Source organism: Talpa europaea (genome assembly GCF_964194135.1).
Source record: "Talpa europaea genome assembly, chromosome: 5".
Taxonomy (NCBI): Eukaryota; Metazoa; Chordata; class Mammalia; order Eulipotyphla; family Talpidae; genus Talpa; species Talpa europaea.
Genome location: NC_140071.1, coordinates 76,391,901 through 76,408,881, shown reverse-complemented (window position 1 = coordinate 76,408,881; position 16,981 = coordinate 76,391,901).

Below are 16,981 nucleotides of genomic sequence, written 5' to 3'. Positions count from 1 at the left end.
GACCCTTCCCCTTTGAGTGGTGCTGCCTTGCCGGGGGCTTTTTGCCGCGCAGGCCTGTGTGCCTGCCATTTTGGAAGAGGCCGCGGTCGCCGCTCGTCCCTGGCTTCCAGGGGGTGCCCTCCCCTGACGGGGACCCCGGCCCTCCGTCTAGGGCGTCTGCGGGCGCACGGCCCCGCCGCTGGGGCCGTGAGTGCGAGAGGAGGGTGCAGGCGTGCCCCGGGAGGAAGGTTGGGGCTTCCGCGAAGGGGAAGGGGGCCCCGTTCCCCACATGGCGGAGACAATCCCGTACCCCCATGGGTGCAGGGGTGGCCCCAGCCCGTTGGGGCTGAGGGTCCCCGAACCCCCTCACCAGCGCCCCCTAGCGGCGTCCCTTGGAAGTGCACCTCTGCGCAGCCAGAGTCGGGTGGGCGGGGTCAGGCTCCGGCCAGGGGCGGGGCCTGGGGCTCATCAAGAGCTGCTGGGCCAGGTGCGGACCCTTCCCCTTTGAGTGGTGCTGCCTTGCCGGGGGCTTTTTGCCGCGCAGGCCTGTGTGCCTACCGTTTTGGAAGAGGCCGCGGTCGCCGCTCGTCCCTGGCTTCCAGGGGGTGCCCTCCCCTGACGGGGACCCCGGCCCTCCGTCTAGGGCGTCTGCGGGCGCACGGCCCCGCCGCTGGGGCCGTGAGTGCGAGAGGAGGGTGCAGGCGTGCCCCGGGAGGAAGGTTGGGGCTTCCGCGAAGGGGAAGGGGGCCCCGTTCCCCACATGGCGGAGACAATCCCGTACCCCCATGGGTGCAGGGGTGGCCGCAGCCCGGTGGGGGCTGAGGGTCCCCTAAACCCCTCACCAGCGCCCCCTAGCGGCGGCCGTTGGAAGTGCACCTGTGCGCAGCCAGAGTCGGGTGGGCGAGGTCAGGCTCCGGCCAGGGGCGGGGCCTGGGGCTCATCAACAGCTGCTGGGCCAGGTGCGGACCCTTCCCCTTTGAGTGGTGCTGCCTTGCCCGGGGCTTTTTGCCGCGCAGGCCTGTGTGCCTGCCGTTTTGGAAGAGGCCGCGGTCGCCGCTCGTCCCTGGCTTCCAGGGAGTGCCCTCCCCAGACGGGGACCCCGGCCCTCCGTCTAGGGCGTCTGCGGGCGCACGGCCCCGCCGCTGGGGCCGTGAGTGCGAGACGAGGGTGCAGGCTTCCCCAGGGAGGAAGGTTGGGGCTTCCGCGAAGGGCAAGAGGGCCCCGTTCCCCCATGGCGGAGACAATCCCGTACCCCCATGGGTGCAGGGGTGGCCCCAGCCGGTGGGGGCTGAGGGTCCCCGAACCCCCTCACCAGAGCCCCCTAGCGGCGGCCCTTGGAAGTGCACCTGTGCGCAGCCAGAGTCGGGTGGGCGGGGTCAGGCTCCGGCCAGGGTCGGGGCCTGGGGCTCATCAAGAGCTGCTGGGCCAGGTGCGGACCCTTTTCCTTTGAGTGGTGCTGCCTTGCCGGGGGCTTTTTGCCGCGCAGGTCTGTGTGCCTGCCGTTTTGGAAGAGGCCGCGGTCGCCGCTCGTCCCTGGCTTCCAGGGGGTGCCCTCCCCAGACGGGGACCCCGGCCCTCCGTCTAGGGCGTCTGCGGGCGCACGGCCCCGCCGCTGGGGCCGTGAGTGCGAGGGGAGGGTGCAGGCGTGCCCCGGGAGGAAGGTTGGGGCTTCCGCGAAGGGGAAGGGGGCCCCGTTCCCCCATGGCGGAGGACAACCCGTACCCCCATGGGTACAGGGGTGGCCGCAGCTCGGTGAGGGCTGAGGATCCCCGAACCCCCTCACCAGCGCCCCCTAGCGGCGGCCCTTGGAAGTGCACCTGTGCGCAGCCAGAGTCGGGTGGGCGGGGTCAGGCTCCGGCCAGGGGCGGGGCCTGGGGCTCATCAAGAGCTGCTGGGCCAGGTGCGGACCCTTCCCCTTTGAGTGGTGCTGCCTTGCCGGGGGCTTTTTGCCGCGCAGGCCTGTGTGCCTGCCGTTTTGGAAGAGGCCAAGGTCGCCGCTCGTCCCTGGCTTCCAGGGGTTGCCCTCCCCAGACGGGGACCTCGGCCCTCCGTCTAGGGCGTCTGCGGGCGCACAACCCCGCCGCTGGGGCCGTGAGTGCAAGGGGAGGTTGCAGGCGTGCCCGGGAGGAATGTTGGGGCTTCCGCGAATGGGAAGGGGGCCCCGTTCCCCCATGGCGGAGGACAACCCGTACCCCCATGGGTGCAGGCGTGGCCGCAGCTCGGTGGGGGCTGAGGGTCCCCGAACCCCCTCACCAGCGCCCCCTTGCGGCGGCCCTTGGAAGTGCACCTGTGCGCAGCCAGAGTCGGGTGGGCGGGGTCAGGCTCCGGCCAGGGGCGGGGCCTGGGGCTCATCAAGAGCTGCTGGGCCAGGTGCGGACCCTTCCCCTTTGAGTGGTGCTGCCTCACCCGGGGCTTTTTGCCGCGCAGGCCTGTGTGCCTGCCGTTTTGGAAGAGGCCGCGGTCGCCGTTCGTCCCTGGCTTCCAGGGTGTGCCCTCCCCTGACGGGGACCCCGGCCCTCCGTCTAGGGCGTCTGCAGGTGCTCGGCCACGCCGCTGGGGTTGTGAGTGCGAGAGGAGGGTGCAGGCTTCCCCCAGGAGGAAGGTTGGGGCTTCCGCGAAGGGCAAGGGGGCCACGTTCCCCCATGGCGGAGACAATCCCGTACCCCCATGGGTGCAGGGGTGGCCGCAGCTCGGTGGGGGCTGAGGGTCCCCGAACCCCCAAACCAGCGCCCCCTAGCGGCGGCCCTTGGAAGTGCACCAGTGCGCAGCCAGAGTCGGGTTGGCGGGGTCAGGCTCCGGCCAGGTGCGGGGCCTGGGGCTCATCAAGAGCTGCTGGGCCAGATGCGGACCCTTCCCCTTTGAGTGGTGCTGCCTTGCCGGGGGCTTTTTGCCGCGCAGGCCTGTGTGCCTGCCGTTTTGGAAGAGGCCGCGGTCGCCGCTCGTCCCTGGCTTCCAGGGGGTGCCCTCCCCTGACGGGGACCCCGGCCCTCCGTCTAGGGCGTCTGCGGGCGCACGGCCGCGCCGCTGGGGCCCTGATTGCGAGAGGAGGGTGCAGGCGTGCCCCGGGAGGAAGGTTGGGGCTTCCGCGAAGGGGAAGGGGGCCCCGTTCCCCACATGGCGGAGACAATCCAGTACCCCCATGGGTGCAGGGGTGGCCGCAGCCCGTTGGGGGCTGAGGGTCCCCGAACCCCCACACCAGCGCCCCTTAGCGGCGGCCCTAGGAAGTGCACCTTTGCGCAGCCAGACAGGGTGGGCGGGGTCAGGCTCCGGCCAGGGGCGGGGCCTGGGGCTCATCAAGAGCTGCTGGGCCAGGTGCGGACCCTTCCCCTTTGAGTGGTGCTGCCTTGCCGGGGGCTTTTTGGCGCGCAGGCCTGTGTGCCTGCCGTTTTGGAAGACTCCGCGGGCGCCGCTCGTCCCTGGCTAGCAGGAGGTGCCCTCCCATGACGGGGACGCCGGCCCTCTGTCTAGGGCGTCTGCGGGCGCACGGCTCCGACGCTGGGGCCGTGAGTGCGAGTGGAGTGTGCAGGCGTGCCCCGGGAGGAAGGTTGGGGCTTCCGCGAAGGGGAAGGGGGGCCCGTTCCCCACTAGTCGGAGACAATCCCGTACCCCCATGGGTGCAGGGGTGGCCCCAGCCTGGTGGGGGCTGAGGGTCCCCGAACCCCCTCACCAGCGCCCCCTAGCGGCGGCCCTTGGAAGTGCACCTGTGCGCAGCCAGAGTCGGGTGGGCGGGGTCAGGCTCCGGCCAGGGGCGGGGCCTGGGGCTCATCAAGATCTGATGGGCCAGGTGCGGACCCTTCCCCTTTGAGTGGTGCTGCCTTGCCGGGGGCTTTTTGCCGCGCAGGCCTGTGTGCCTGCCGTTTTGGAAGAGGCCGCGGTCGCCGCTCGTCCCTGGCTTCCAGGGGGTGCCCTCCCCAGACGGGGACCCCGGCCCTCCGTCTAGGGCGTCTGCGGGCGCACGGCCCCGCCGCTGGGGCCGTGAGTGCGAGAGGAGGGTGCAGGCGTGCCCCGGGAGGAAGGTTGGGGCTTCCGCGAAGGGGAAGGGGGCCCCGTTCCCCACATGGCGGAGACAATCCCGTACCCCCATGGGTGCAGGGGTGGCCCCAGCCCGTTGGGGCTGAGGGTCCCCGAACCCCCTCACCAGCGCCCCCTAGCGGCGTCCCTTGGAAGTGCACCTCTGCGCAGCCAGAGTCGGGTGGGCGGGGTCAGGCTCCGGCCAGGGGCGGGGCCTGGGGCTCATCAAGAGCTGCTGGGCCAGGTGCGGACCCTTCCCCTTTGAGTGGTGCTGCCTTGCCGGGGGCTTTTTGCCGCGCAGGCCTGTGTGCCTGCCGTTTTTGAAGAGGCCGCGGTCGCCGCTCGTCCCTGGCTTCCAGGGGGTGCCCTCCCCTGACGGGGACCCCGGCCCTCCGTCTAGGGCGTCTGCGGGCGCACGACCCCGCCGCTGGGGCCGTGAGTGCGAGGGGAGGGTGCAGGCGTGCCCCGGGAGGAAGGTTGGGGCTTCCGCGAAGGGGAAGGGGGCCCCGTTCCCCACATGGCGGAGACAATCCCGTACCCCCATGGGTGCAGGGGTGGCCGCAGCCCGGTGGGGGCTGAGGGTCCCCTAAACCCCTCACCAGCGCCCCCTAGCGGCGGCCGTTGGAAGTGCACCTGTGCGCAGCCAGAGTCGGGTGGGCGAGGTCAGGCTCCGGCCAGGGGCGGGGCCTGGGGCTCATCAACAGCTGCTGGGCCAGGTGCGGACCCTTCCCCTTTGAGTGGTGCTGCCTTGCCGGGGGCTTTTTGCCGCGCAGGCCTGTGTGCCTGCCGTTTTGGAAGAGGCCGCGGTCGCCGCTCGTCCCTGGCTTCCAGGGGGTGCCCTCCCCAGACGGGGACCCCGGCCCTCCGTCTAGGGCGTCTGCGGGCGCACGGCCCCGCCGCTGGGGCTGTGAGTGCGAGACGAGGGTGCAGGCTTCCCCAGGGAGGAAGGTTGGGGCTTCCGCGAAGGGCAAGAGGGCCCCGTTCCCCCATGGCGGAGACAATCCCGTACCCCCATGGGTGCAGGGGTGGCCCCAGCCGGTGGGGGCTGAGGGTCCCCGAACCCCCTCACCAGAGCCCCCTAGCGGCGGCCCTTGGAAGTGCACCTGTGCGCATCCAGAGTCGGGTGGGCGGGTTCAGGCTCCGGCCAGGGGCGGGGCCTGGGGCTCATCAAGAGCTGCTGGGCCAGGTGCGGACCCTTCCCCTTTGAGTGGTGCTGCCTTGCCTGGGCTTTTTGCCGCGCAGGCCTGTGTGCCTGCCGTTTTGGAAGAGGCCGCGGTCGCCGCTCGTCCCTGGCTTCCAGGGGGTGCCCTCCCCTGACGGGGACACTGGCCCTCCGTCTAGGGCGTCTGCGGGCGCACGGCCCCGCCGCTGGGGCTGTGAGTGCGAGAGGAGGTGCAGGCTTCCCCCGGGAGGAAGGTTGGGGCTTCCGCGAAGGGCAAGGGGGCCCCGTACCCCATGGGGGAGGACAATCCGGTACCCCCATGGGTGCAAGGGTGGCCCTAGCCCGTTGAGGGCTGAGGGTCACCGAACCCCCTCACCAGCGCCCCCTAGCGGCGTCCCTAGGAAGTGCACCTGTGCGCAGCCAGAATCGGGTGGGCGGGGTCAGGCTCCGGCCAGGGGCGGGGCCTGGGGCTCATCAAGAGCTGCTGGGCCAGGTGCGGACCCTTCCCCTTTGAGTGGTGCTGCCTTGCCCGGGGCTTTTTGCCGCGCAGGCCTGTGTGCCTGCCGTTTTGGAAGAGGCCGCGGTCGCCGCTCGTCCCTGGCTTCCAGGGGGTGCCCTCCCCTGACGGGGACCCCGGCCCTCCGTCTAGGGCGTCTGCGGGCGCACGGCCCCGCCGCTGGGGCTGTGAGTGCGAGAGGAGGGTGCAGGCGTGCCCCCTGAGGAAGGTTGGGGCTTCCGCGAAGGGCAAGGGGGCCCCGTTCCTCCATGGGGGAGGACAATCCCGTAGCCCCATGGGTGCCGGGGTGGCCCCAGCCCGGTGGGGGCTGAGGGTCCCCGAACCCCCTCACCAGCGCCCCCTAGCGGCCGCCCTTGGATGTGCACCTGTGCGCAGCCAGATTCGGGTGGGCGGGGTCATGCTCCGGCCAGGGGCGGGGCCTGGGTGTCATAAAGAGCTGCTGGGCCAGGTGCGGACCCTTCCCCTTTGAGTCGTGCTGCCTTGCCGGGGGCTTTTTGCCGCGCAGGCCTGTGTGCCTACCGTTTTGGAAGAGGCCGCGTTCGCCGCTCGTCCCTGGCTTCCAGGGGGTGCCGTCCACTGACGGGGACCCCGGCCCTCCATCTAGGGCGTCTGCGGGCGCACGTTCCCGCCGCTGGGGCTGTGAGTGCGAGAGGAGGGTGCAGGCGTGCCCCGGGAGGAGGGTTGGGGCTTCCGCGAAGGGCAAGGGGGCCCCGTTCCCCCATGGGGGAGGACAATCCCGTAGCCCCATGGGTGCCGGGGTGGCCCCAGCCCGGTGGGGGCTGAGGGTCCCCGAAAAACCTCACCAGCGCCCACTAGCGGCGGCCCTTGGAAGTGCACCTGTGAGCAGCCCGAGTCGGGTGGGCGGGGTCAGGCTCCGGCCAGGGGCGGGGCCTGGGGCTCATCAAGAGCTGCTGGCCAGTTGCGGACCCTTCCCCTTTGAGTGGTGCTGCCTTGCCGGGGGCTTTTTGCCTCACAGGCCTGTGTGCCTGCCGTTTTGTATGAGGCCGCGGTCGCCGCTCGTCCCTGGCTTCCAGGGGATGCCCTCCCCTGACGGGGACACCGGCCCTCCCTCTAGGGCGTCTGCGGGCGCACGGACCCGACGCTGGCTCTGTCAGTGCGAGAGGAGGGTGCAGGCGTGCCCCGGAGGAAGGTTGGGCCTTCCGAGAAGGGGAATGGGGCCCCGTTGCCCCATGGGGGAGGACAATCCCGTACCCCCATGGGTGCCGAGTTGGCCCCAGCCCGGTGGGGGCTGTGGGTCCCCGAACCCGCTCACCAGCGCCCCCTAGGGCGGCCCTTGGAAGTGCACCTTTTCACAGCCAGAGTCGGGTGGGCGGGGTCAGGCTCCGGCCAGCGGCGGGGCCTGGGGCTCCTCAAGAGCTGCTGGGCCAGGTGCGGACCCTTCCCCTTTGAGTGGTGCTGCCTTGCCGGGGGCTTTTTGCCGCGCAGGCCTGTGTGCCTACCGTTTTGGAAGAGGCCGCGGTCGCCGCTCGCTCCTGGCTTCCAGGGGGTGCCCTCCCCTGACGGAGACGCCAGCCCTCCGTCTAGGGCGTCTGCGGGCGCACGGCCCCGCCGCTGGGGCTGTGAGTGCGAGGGGAGGGTGCAGGCGTGGCCCGGGAGGAAGGTTGGGGCTTCCGCGGCGGGGAAGGGGGCCCCGTTGCCCCATGGGGGAGGACAATCCCGTAGCCCCATGTGTGCCGGGGTGGTCCCAGCCCGGTGGGGGCTGAGGGTCCCTGAACCCTCTCACCAGCGCCCCCTAGCGGCGGCCCTTGGAAGTGCACCTGTGCGCAGCCAGAGTCGGGTGGGCGGGGTCATGCTCCGGGCAGGGGCGGGGCCTGGGGCTCATCAAGAGCTGCTGGGCCCGGTGCGGACCCTTCCCCTTTGAGTGGTGCTGCCTTGCCCGGGGTTTTTTGCCGCGCAGGCCTGTGTGCCTGCCGTTTTGGAAGAGGCCGCAGTCGCCGCTCGTCCCTGGCTTCCAGGGGGTGCCCTCCCCTGACGGGGACCCCGGCCCTCCTTCTAGGGCGTCTGCGGGCGCACGGCCCCGCCGCTGGGGCTGTGAGTGCGAGAGGAGGTTGCAGGCGTGCCCCGGGAGGAAGGTTGGGGCTTCCGCGAAGGGCAATGGGGCCCCATTCCCCCATGGGGGAGGACAATCCCGTAGCCCCATGGGTGCGGGGTGGCCCCAGCGCGGTGGGGGCTGAGGGTCCCCGAACCCCCTCACCAGCGCCTCCTAGCGGCGGCCCATGGAAGTGCACCTGTGCGCAGCCAGAGTCGGGTGGGCGGGGTCATGCTCCGGCCAGGGGCGGGGCCTGGGGCTCATCAAGAGCTGCTGGGCCAGGTGCGGACCCTTCCCCTTTGAGTGGTGCTGCCTTGCCCGGGGCTTTTTGCCGCGCAGGCCTGTGTGCCTGCCGTTTTGGAAGAGGCCGCGGTCGCCGCTCGTCCCTGGATGCCAGGGGGTGCCGTCCCCTGACGGGGACCCCGGCCCTCCGTGTAGGGCGTCTGCGGGCGCACGGCCCCGCCGCTGGGGCTGTGAGTGCGAGAGGAGGGTGCAGGCGTGCCCCGGGAGGAAGGTTGGGGCTTCCGCGAAGGGAAAGGGGGCCCCGTTCCCCCATGGGGGAGGACAATCCCGTACCACCATTGGTGCAGGGGTGGCCCCAGCCCGTTGGGGGCTGAGGGTCCCCGAACCCCATCACCAGCGCCCCCTTGCGGCGACCCTAGGAAGTGCACCTGTGCGCAGCCAGATTCGGGTGGGCGGGGTCAGGCCCCGTCCAGCGGCGGGGCCTAGGGCTCATCAAGAGCTACTGGGCCAGGTGCGGACCCGTCCCCTTTGAGTGGTGCTCCTTGCCGGGGGCTTTTTGCCGCGCAGGCCTGTGTGCCTGCCGTTTTGGAAGAGGCCCCGGTCGCCGCTCGTCCCTGGCTTCCAGGGGGTGCCCTCCCCTGACGGGGACGCCGGCCCTCCATCTAGGGCGTCTGCGGGCGCGAGGCCCCGCCGCTGGGGCCGTGAGTGCGAGTGGAGGGTGCAGGCGTGCCCCGGGAGGAAGGTTGGGGCTTCCGCGAAGGGGAAGGGGGCCCCGTTCCCCACATGGCGGAGAAATCCCGTACTCCCATGGGTGCAGGGGTGGCCCCAGCCCGGTGGGGGCTGAGGGTCACCGAACCCCCTCACCAGCGCCCCCTAGCGGCGTCCCTTGGAAGTGCACCTGTGCGCAGCCAGAGTCGGGTGGACGGGGTCAGGCTCCGGCCAGGGGCGGGGCCTGGGGCTCATCAAGAGCTGCTGGGCCAGGTGCGGACCCTTCCCCTTTGAGTGGTGCTGCCTTGCCGGGGGCTTTTTCCCGCGCAGGCCTGTGTGCCTGCCGTTTTGGAAGAGGCCGCGGTCGCCGCTCGTCCCTGGCTTCCAGGGGGTGCCCTCCCCAGACGGGGACCCCGGCCCTCCGTCTAGGGCGTCTGCGGGCGCACGGCCCCGCCTCTGGGGCCGTGAGTGCGAGGGGAGGGTGCAGGCGTGCCCCGGGAGGAAGGTTGGGGCTTCCGCGAAGGGGAAGGGCGCCCCGTTCCCCCATGGCGGAGGACAACCCGTACCCCCATGGGTGCAGGGGTGGCCCCAGCCTGTTGGGGGCTGAGGGTCCCAGAACACCCTCACCAGCGCCCCCTAGCGGCGGCCCTAGGAAGTGCACCTGTGCGCAGCCAGAGTCGGGTGGGCGGGGTCATGCTCCGGCCAGTGGCGGGGCCTGGGGCTCATCAAGAGCTGCTGGGCCAGGTGCGGACCCTTCCCCTTTGAGTGGTGCTGCCTTGCCGGGGCTTTTTGCCGCGCAGGCCTGTGTGCCTGCCATTTTGGAAGAGGCCGCGGTCGCCGCTCGTCCCTGGCTTCCAGGGGATGTCCTCCCCTGACAGGGACACCGGCCCTCCCTCTAGGGCGTCTGCGGGCGCACGGCCCCGACGCTGGCTCTGTGAGTGCGAGAGGAGGGAGCAGTCGTGCCCCGGAGGAAGGATGGGGCTTCCGAGAAGGGGAAGGGGGCCCCGTTTCCCCATGGGGGAGGACATTCCCGTACCCCCATGGGTGCCGGGGTGGCCCCAGCCCGGTGGGGGCTGAGGGTCCCGAATCGCTCACCAGCGCCCCCTAGCGGCGGCCCTTGGAAGTGCACCTTTTCACAGCCAGAGTCGGGTGGGCGGGGTCAGGCTCCGGCCAGCGGCGGGGCCTGGGGCTCCTCAAGAGCTGCTGGGCCACGTGCGGTCCCTTCCCCTTTGAGTGGTGCTGCCTTGCCCGGGGCTTTTTGCCGCGCAAGCCTGTGTGCCTGCCGTTTTGGAAGAGGCCGCGGTCGCCGCTCGTCCCTGGATTCCAGGGGGTGCCCTCCCCTGACGGGGACGCCGGATCTCCGTCTAGGGCGTCTGCGGGCGCGAGGCCCCGAAGCTGGGGCTGTGAGTGCGAGGGCAGGGTGCAGGCGTGCCCCGGGCGGAAGGTTGGGGCTTCCGCGAAGGGCAAGGGGGCCCCGTTCCCCCATGGGGGAGGATAATCCCGTAGCCCCATGGGTGCCGGGGAGGCCCCAGCCCGGTGGGGGCTGAGGGTCGCCGAACCCCCTCACAAGCGCCCCCTAGCGGAGGCCCTTGGAAGAGCACCTGTGCGCAGCCAGAGTCGGGTGGGCGGGGTCATGCTCCGGCAAGGGGCGGGGCCTGGGGCTCAACAAGAGCTGCTGGGCCAGGTGCGGACCCTTCCCCTATGAGTGGTGCTGCCTTGCCCGGGGCTTTTTGCCGCGCAGGCCTGTGTGCCTACCGTTTTGGAAGAGGCCGCGGTCGCCGCTCGCTCCTGGCTTCCAGGGGGTGCCCTACCCTGACGGGGACGTCGGCCCTCCGTCTAGGGCGTCTGCTGTTCGAGGCCCCGCCGCTGGGGCTGTGAGTGTGAGGGGAGGGAGCAGGCGTGCCCCGGGACGAAGGTTGAGGCTTCCTTGAAGGGGAAGCGGGCCCCGTTCTCCACATGGCGGAGACAATCCCGTACCCCCTGGGTGCAGGGGTGGCCCCAGCCCGGTGGGGGCTGAGTTTCCCTGAACCCCCTCACCAGCGCCCACTAGCGGAAACCTTGGAAGTGCACCTGTGCGCAGCCAGAGTCGGGTAGGCGGAGTCAGGCTCCGGCCAGCGGCGGGGCCTGGGGCTCATCAAGTGCTGCTGGGCCAGGTGCGGACCCTTCCCCTTTGAGTGGTGCTGCCTTGCCGGGGGCTTTTTGCCGCGCAGGCCTGTGTGCCTACCGTTTTGGAAGAGGCCGCGGTCGCCGCTCGTCCCTGTCTTCCACGGGGTGCCGTCCACTAACGGGGACCCCGGCACTCCGTCTAGGGCGTCTGCGGGCGCACGGTCCCGCCGCTGGGGCTGTGAGTGCGAGAAGAGGGTGCAGGCGTGCCCCGGGAGGAAGGTTGGGGCTTCCGCGAAGGGCAAGGGGGCCCCGTTCCCTCATGGGGGAGGACAATCCCGTAGCCCCATGTGTGCCGGGGTGGCCCCAGCCCGGTGGGGGCTGAGGGTCCCGAACCCACTCACCAGCGCCCCCTAGCGGCGGCCCTTGGAAGTGCGCCTGTGCGCAGCCAGAGTCGGGTGGGCGGGGTCAGGCTCCGGCCAGGGGCGGGGCCTGGGGCTCATCAAGAGCCGCTGGGCCAGGTGCGGACCCTTCCCCTTTGAGTGGTGCGGCCTTGCCCGGGGCTTTTTGCCGCGCAGGCCTGTGTGCCTGCGTTTTGGAAGAGGCCGCTGTCGCCGCTCGTCCCTGGCTTCCAGGGGGTGCCCTACCCTGACGGGGACGTCGGCCCTCCGTCGAGGGCGTCTGCTGGTCGAGGCCCCGCCGCTGGGGCTGTGAGTGCGAGGGGAGGGAGCAGGCGTGCCCCGGGACGAAGGTTGAGGCTTCCTTGAAGGGGAAGCGGGCCCCGTTCTCCACATGGCGGAGACAATCCCGTACCCCCTGGGTGCAGGGGTGGCCCCAGCCCGGTTGGGGCTGAGTTTCCCTGAACCCCCTCACCAGCGCCCACTAGCGGAAACCTTGGAAGTGCACCTGTGCGCAGCCAGAGTCGGGTGGGCGGGGTCAGGCTCCGGCCAGGGGCGGGGCCTGGGGCTCATCAAGAGCTGCTGGGCCAGGTGCGGACCCTTCCCCTTTGAGTGGTGTTGCCTTGCCCGGGGCTTTTTGCCGCGCAGGCCTGTGTGCCTGCCGTTTTGGAAGAGGCCGCGGTCGCCGCTCGTCCCTGGATGCCAGGGGGTGCCGTCCCCTGACGGGGACCCCGGCCCTCCGTCTAGGGCGTCTGCGGGCGCACGGCCCCGCCGCTGGGGCTGTGAGTGCGAGAGCAGGGTGCAGGCGTGCCCCGGGAGGAAGGTTGGGGCTTCCGCGAAGGGCAAGGGGGCCCCGTTCCCCCATGGGGGAGGACAATCCCGTACCCCATGGGTGCCGGGGTGGCCCCAGCCCGGTGGGGGCTGAGGGTCCCCGAACCTCCTCACCAGCGCCCCCTAGCGACGGCCCTTGGAAGAGCACCTGTGCGCAGCCAGAGTCGGGTGGGCGGGGTCATGCTCCGCCCACGGGCGGGGCCTGGGGCTCATCAAGAGCTGCTGGGCCAGGTGCGGACCCTTCCCCTTTGAGTGGTGCTGCCTTGCCCGGGGCTTTTTGACGCGCAGGCCTGTGTGCCTGCCGTTTTGGAAGAGGCCGCTGTCTCCGCTCGTCCCTGGCTTCCAGGGGGTGCCCTACCCTGACGCGGCCGCCGGCCCTCCGTCTAGGGCGTCTGCGGGCGCGAGGCCCCGCCGCTGGGGCTGTGAGTGCGAGGGGAGGGTGCAGGAGTGCCCCGGGAGGAAGGTTGGGGCTTCCGCGAAGGGCAACGGGGCCCCGTTCCCCCATGGGGGAGGACAATCCCGTAGCCCCATGGGTGCCGGGGTGGCCCCAGCCCGGTGGGGGCTGAGGGTCCCCGAACCCCCTCACCAGCGCCCCCTAGCGGCGGCCCATGGAAGTGCACCTGTGCGCAGCCAGAGTCGGGTGGGCGGGGTCAGGCTCCGGCCAGGGGCGGGGCCTGGGGCTCATCAAGAGCTGCTGGGCCAGGTGCGGACCCTTCCCCTTTGAGTGGTGCTGCCTTGCCGGGGGCTTTTTGCCGCGCAGGCCTGTGTGCCTGCCGTTTTGGAAGAGGCCGCGGTCGCTGCTCGTCCCTGGCTTCCAGGGGGTGCCCTCCCCTGACGGGGACTCCGGCCCTCCGACTAGGGCGTCTACGGGCGCACGGCCCCGCCGCTGGGGCTGTGAGTGCGCGAGGAGGGTGCAGGCGTGCCCCGGAGGAAGGTTGGGGCTTCCGTGAAGAGGAAGGGGGCCCCGTTGCCCCATGGGGGAGGGCAATCCCGTACCCCAATGGGTGCCGGGGTGGCCCCAGCCCGCGGGGGCTGAGGGTCCCGAACCCCCTCACCAGCGCCCCCTAGCGGCGGCCCTTGGAAGTGCACCTTTTCACAGCCAGAGTCGGGTGGGCGGGGTCAGGCTCCGGCCAGCGGCGGGGCCTGGGGCTCCTCAAGAGCTGCTGGGCCACGTGCGGTCCCTTCCCCTTTGAGTGGTGCTGCCTTGCCCGGGGCTTTTTGCCGCGCAAGCCTGTGTGCCTGCCATTTTGGAAGAGGCTGCGGTCGCCGCTCGTCCCTGGATTCCAGGGGGTGCCCTCCCCTGACGGGGACGCGGGATCTCCGTCTAGGGCGTCTGCGGGCGCGAGGCCCCGAAGCTGGGGCTGTGAGTGCGAGGGCAGGGTGCAGGCGTGCCCCGGGAGGTAGGTTGGGGCTTCCGCGAAGGGCAAGGGGGCCCCGTTCCCCCATTGGGGAGGATAATCCCGTAGCCCCATGGGTGCCGGGGTGGCCCCAGCCCGTTGGGGGCTGAGGGTCGCCGAACCCCCTCACAAGCGCCCCCTAGCGCAGGCCCTTGGAAGAGCACCTGTGCGCAGCCAGAGTCGGGTGGGCGGGGTCATGCTCCGGCAAGGGGCGGGGCCTGGGGCTCAACAAGAGCTGCTGGGCCAGGTGCGGACCCTTCCCCTTTGAGTGGTGCTGCCTTGCCCGGGGCTTTTTGCCGCGCAGGCCTGTGTGCCTACCGTTTTGGAAGAGGCCGCGGTCGCCGCTCGCTCCTGGCTTCCAGGGGGTGCCCTCCCCTGAGGGGGACGCCGGCCCTCCGTCTAGGGCATCTGCGGGCGCACGGCTCCGCCGCTGGGGCTGTGAATGCGAGGGGAGGGTGCAGGCGTGGCCCGGGAGGAAAGTTGGGGCTTCCGCGAAGGGCAAGGGGGCCCCGTTCCCCCATGGGGGAGGACAATCCCGTAGCCCCATGGGTGCCGGGGTGGCCCCAGCCCGGTGGGGGCTGAGGGTACCCGAACCCCCTCACCAGCGCCCCCTAGCGGCGGCCCTTGGAAGTGCACCTGTGCGCAGCCAGATTCGGGGGGGCGGGGTCAGGCTCCGCCAGGGGCGGGGCCTGGGGCTCATCAAGAGCTGCTGGGCCAGGTGCGGACCCTTCCCCTTTGAGTGGTGCTGCCTTGCCCGGGGCTTTTTGCCGCGCAGGCCTGTGTGCCTGCCGTTTTGGAAGAGGCCGCGGTCGCCGCTCGTCCCTGGCTTCCAGGGGGTGCCCTACCCTGACGGGGACGTCGGCCCTCCGTCTAGGGCGTCTGCTGTTCGAGGCCCCGCCGCTGGGGCTGTGCTTGCGAGGGGAGGGAGCAGGCGTGCCCCGGGACGAAGGTTGAGGCTTCCTTGAAGGGGAAGCGGGCCCCGTTCTCCACATGGCGGAGACAATCCCGTACCCCCTGGGTGCAGGGGTGGCCCCAGCCCGGTGGGGGCTGAGTTTCCCTGAACCCCCTCACCAGCGCCCACTAGCGGAAACCTTGGAAGTGCACCTGTGCGCAGCCAGAGTCGGGTGGGCGGGGTCAGGCTCCGGCCAGGGGCGGGGCCTGGGGCTCATCAAGAGCTGCTGGGCCAGGTGCGGACCCTTCCCCTTTGAGTGGTGTTGCCTTGCCCGGGGCTTTTTGCCGCGCAGGCCTGTGTGCCTGCCGTTTTGGAAGAGGCCGCGGTCGCTGCTCGTCCCTGGCTTCCAGGGAGTGCCCTCCCCTGACGGGGACTCCGGCCCTCCGACTAGGGCGTCTACGGGCGCACGGCCCCGCCGCTGGGGCTGTGAGTGCGCGAGGAGGTTGCAGGCGTGCCCCGGAGGAAGGTTGGGGCTTCCGTGAAGAGGAAGGGGGCCCCGTTGCCCCATGGGGGAGGGCAATCCCGTACCCCAATGGGTGCCGGGGTGGCCCCAGCCCGCGGGGGCTGAGGGTCCCGAACCCCCTCACCAGCGCCCCCTAGCGGCGGCCCTTGGAAGTGCACCTGTGCGCAGCCAGATTCGGGTCGGCGGGGTCAGGCTCCGGCCAGGTGCGGGGCCTGGGGCTCATCAAGAGCTGCTGGGCCAGGTGCGGACCCTTACCCTTTGAGTGGTGCTGCCTTGCACGGGGCTTTTTGCCGCGCAGGCCTGCGTGCCTGCCGTTTTGGAAGAGGCCGCGGTCGCCGCTCGTCCCTGGCTTCCAGGGGGTGCCCTCCCCTGACGGGGACGCCGGCCCTCCGTCTAGGGCGTCTGCGGGCGCGGCCCCGCAGCTGGGGCTGAGAGTGCGAGGGGAGGGTGCAGGCGTGCCCCGGGAGGAAGTTTGGGGCTTCCGCGAAGGGGAAGGGGGCCCCTTTCCCCCTTGGGGGAGGACAATCCCGTACCCCCATGGATGCCGGGTGACACCAGCCCGGTTGGGGCTGAGGGTCCCCGAACCCCCTCACCAACGCCCCCTAGCGGCGGCCCTTGGAAGTGCACCTGTGCGCAGCCAGAGTCGGGTGGGCGGGGTCAGGCTCCGGCCAGGGGCGGGGCCTGGGGCTCATCAAGAGCTGCTGGGCCAGGTGCGGACCCTTCCCCTTTGAGTGGTGCTGCCATGCCGGGGGCTTTTTGCCGCGCAGGCCTGTGTGCCTTTCGTTTTGGAAGAGTCCGCGGTCGCCGCTCGTCCCTGGCTTCCAGGGGGTGCCCTCCCCTGACGGGGACCCGGCCCTCGGTCTAGGGCGTCTGCGGGCACACGGCCCCGCCGCTGGGGCTGTGAGTGCGAGAGGAGGGTGCAGGCGTGCCCCGGGAGGAAGGTTGGGGCTTCCGCGAAGGGCAACGGGGCCCCGTTCCCCCATGGGGGAGGACAATCCCGTAGCCCCATGGGTGCCGGGGTGGCCCCAGCCCGTTGGGGACTGAGGGTCCCCGAACCCCCTCACCAGCGCCCCCTAGCGGCGGCCCATGTAAATGCACCTGTGCCCAGCCAGAGTCGGGTGGGCGGGGTCAGGCTCCGGCCAGGGGCGGGGCCTGGGGATCATCAATAGCTGCTGGGCCAGGTGCGGACCCTTCCCCTTTGAGTGGTGCTGCCTTGCCGGGGGCTTTTTGCCGCGCAGGCCTTTGTGCCTGCCGTTTTGGTAGAGGCCGCGGTCGCCGCTCGTCCCTGGCTTCCAGGGGGTGCCCTCCCCTGACGGGGTCCCCGGCCCTCCGACTAGGGCGTCTACGGGCGCACGGTCCCGCCCCTGGGGCTGTGAGTGCGAGAGGAGGGTGCAGGCGTGCCCCGGAGGAAGTTTAGGGCTTCCGCGAAGGGGAAGGGGGCCCCGTTGCCCCATGGGGGAGGACAATCCCGTACCCTAATGGGTGCCGGGGTGGCCCCAGCCCGCGGGGGCTGAGGGTCCCGAACCCCTCACCAGCGCCCCCTAGCAGCGGCCCTTGGAAGTGCACCTGTGCGCAGCCAGATTCGGGTGGGCGGGGTCAGGCTCCTGCCAGGTGCGGGGCCTGGGGCTCATCAAGAGCTGCTGGGCCAGGTGCGGACCCTTCCCCTTTGAGTGGTGCTGCCTTGCCCGGGGCTTTTTGCCGCGCAGGCCTGCGTGCCTGCCGTTTTGGAAGAGGCCGCGGTCGCCGCTCGTCCCTGGCTTCCAGGGAGTGCCCTCCCCTGACGGGGACGCCGGCCCTCCGTCTAGGGTGTCTGCGGGCGCGGCCCCGCAGCTGGGGCTGAGAGTGCGAGGGGAGGGTGCAGGCGTGCCCCGGGAGGAAGTTTGGGGCTTCCGCGAAGGGGAATGGGGCCCCGTTCCCCCTTGGGGGAGGACAATCCTATACCCCCATGGGTGCCGGGGTGACACCAGCCCGGTGGGGGCTGAGGGTCCCCGAATCCCCTCACCAGCGCCCCCTAGCGGCGGCCCTTGGAAGTGCACCTGTGCGCAGCCAGAGTCGGGTGGGCGGGGTCAGGCTCCGGCCTGGGGCGGGGCCTGGAGCTCATCAAGAGCTGCTGGGCCAGGTGCGGACCCTTCCCCTTTGAGTGGTGCTGCCTTCCCGGGGGCTTTTT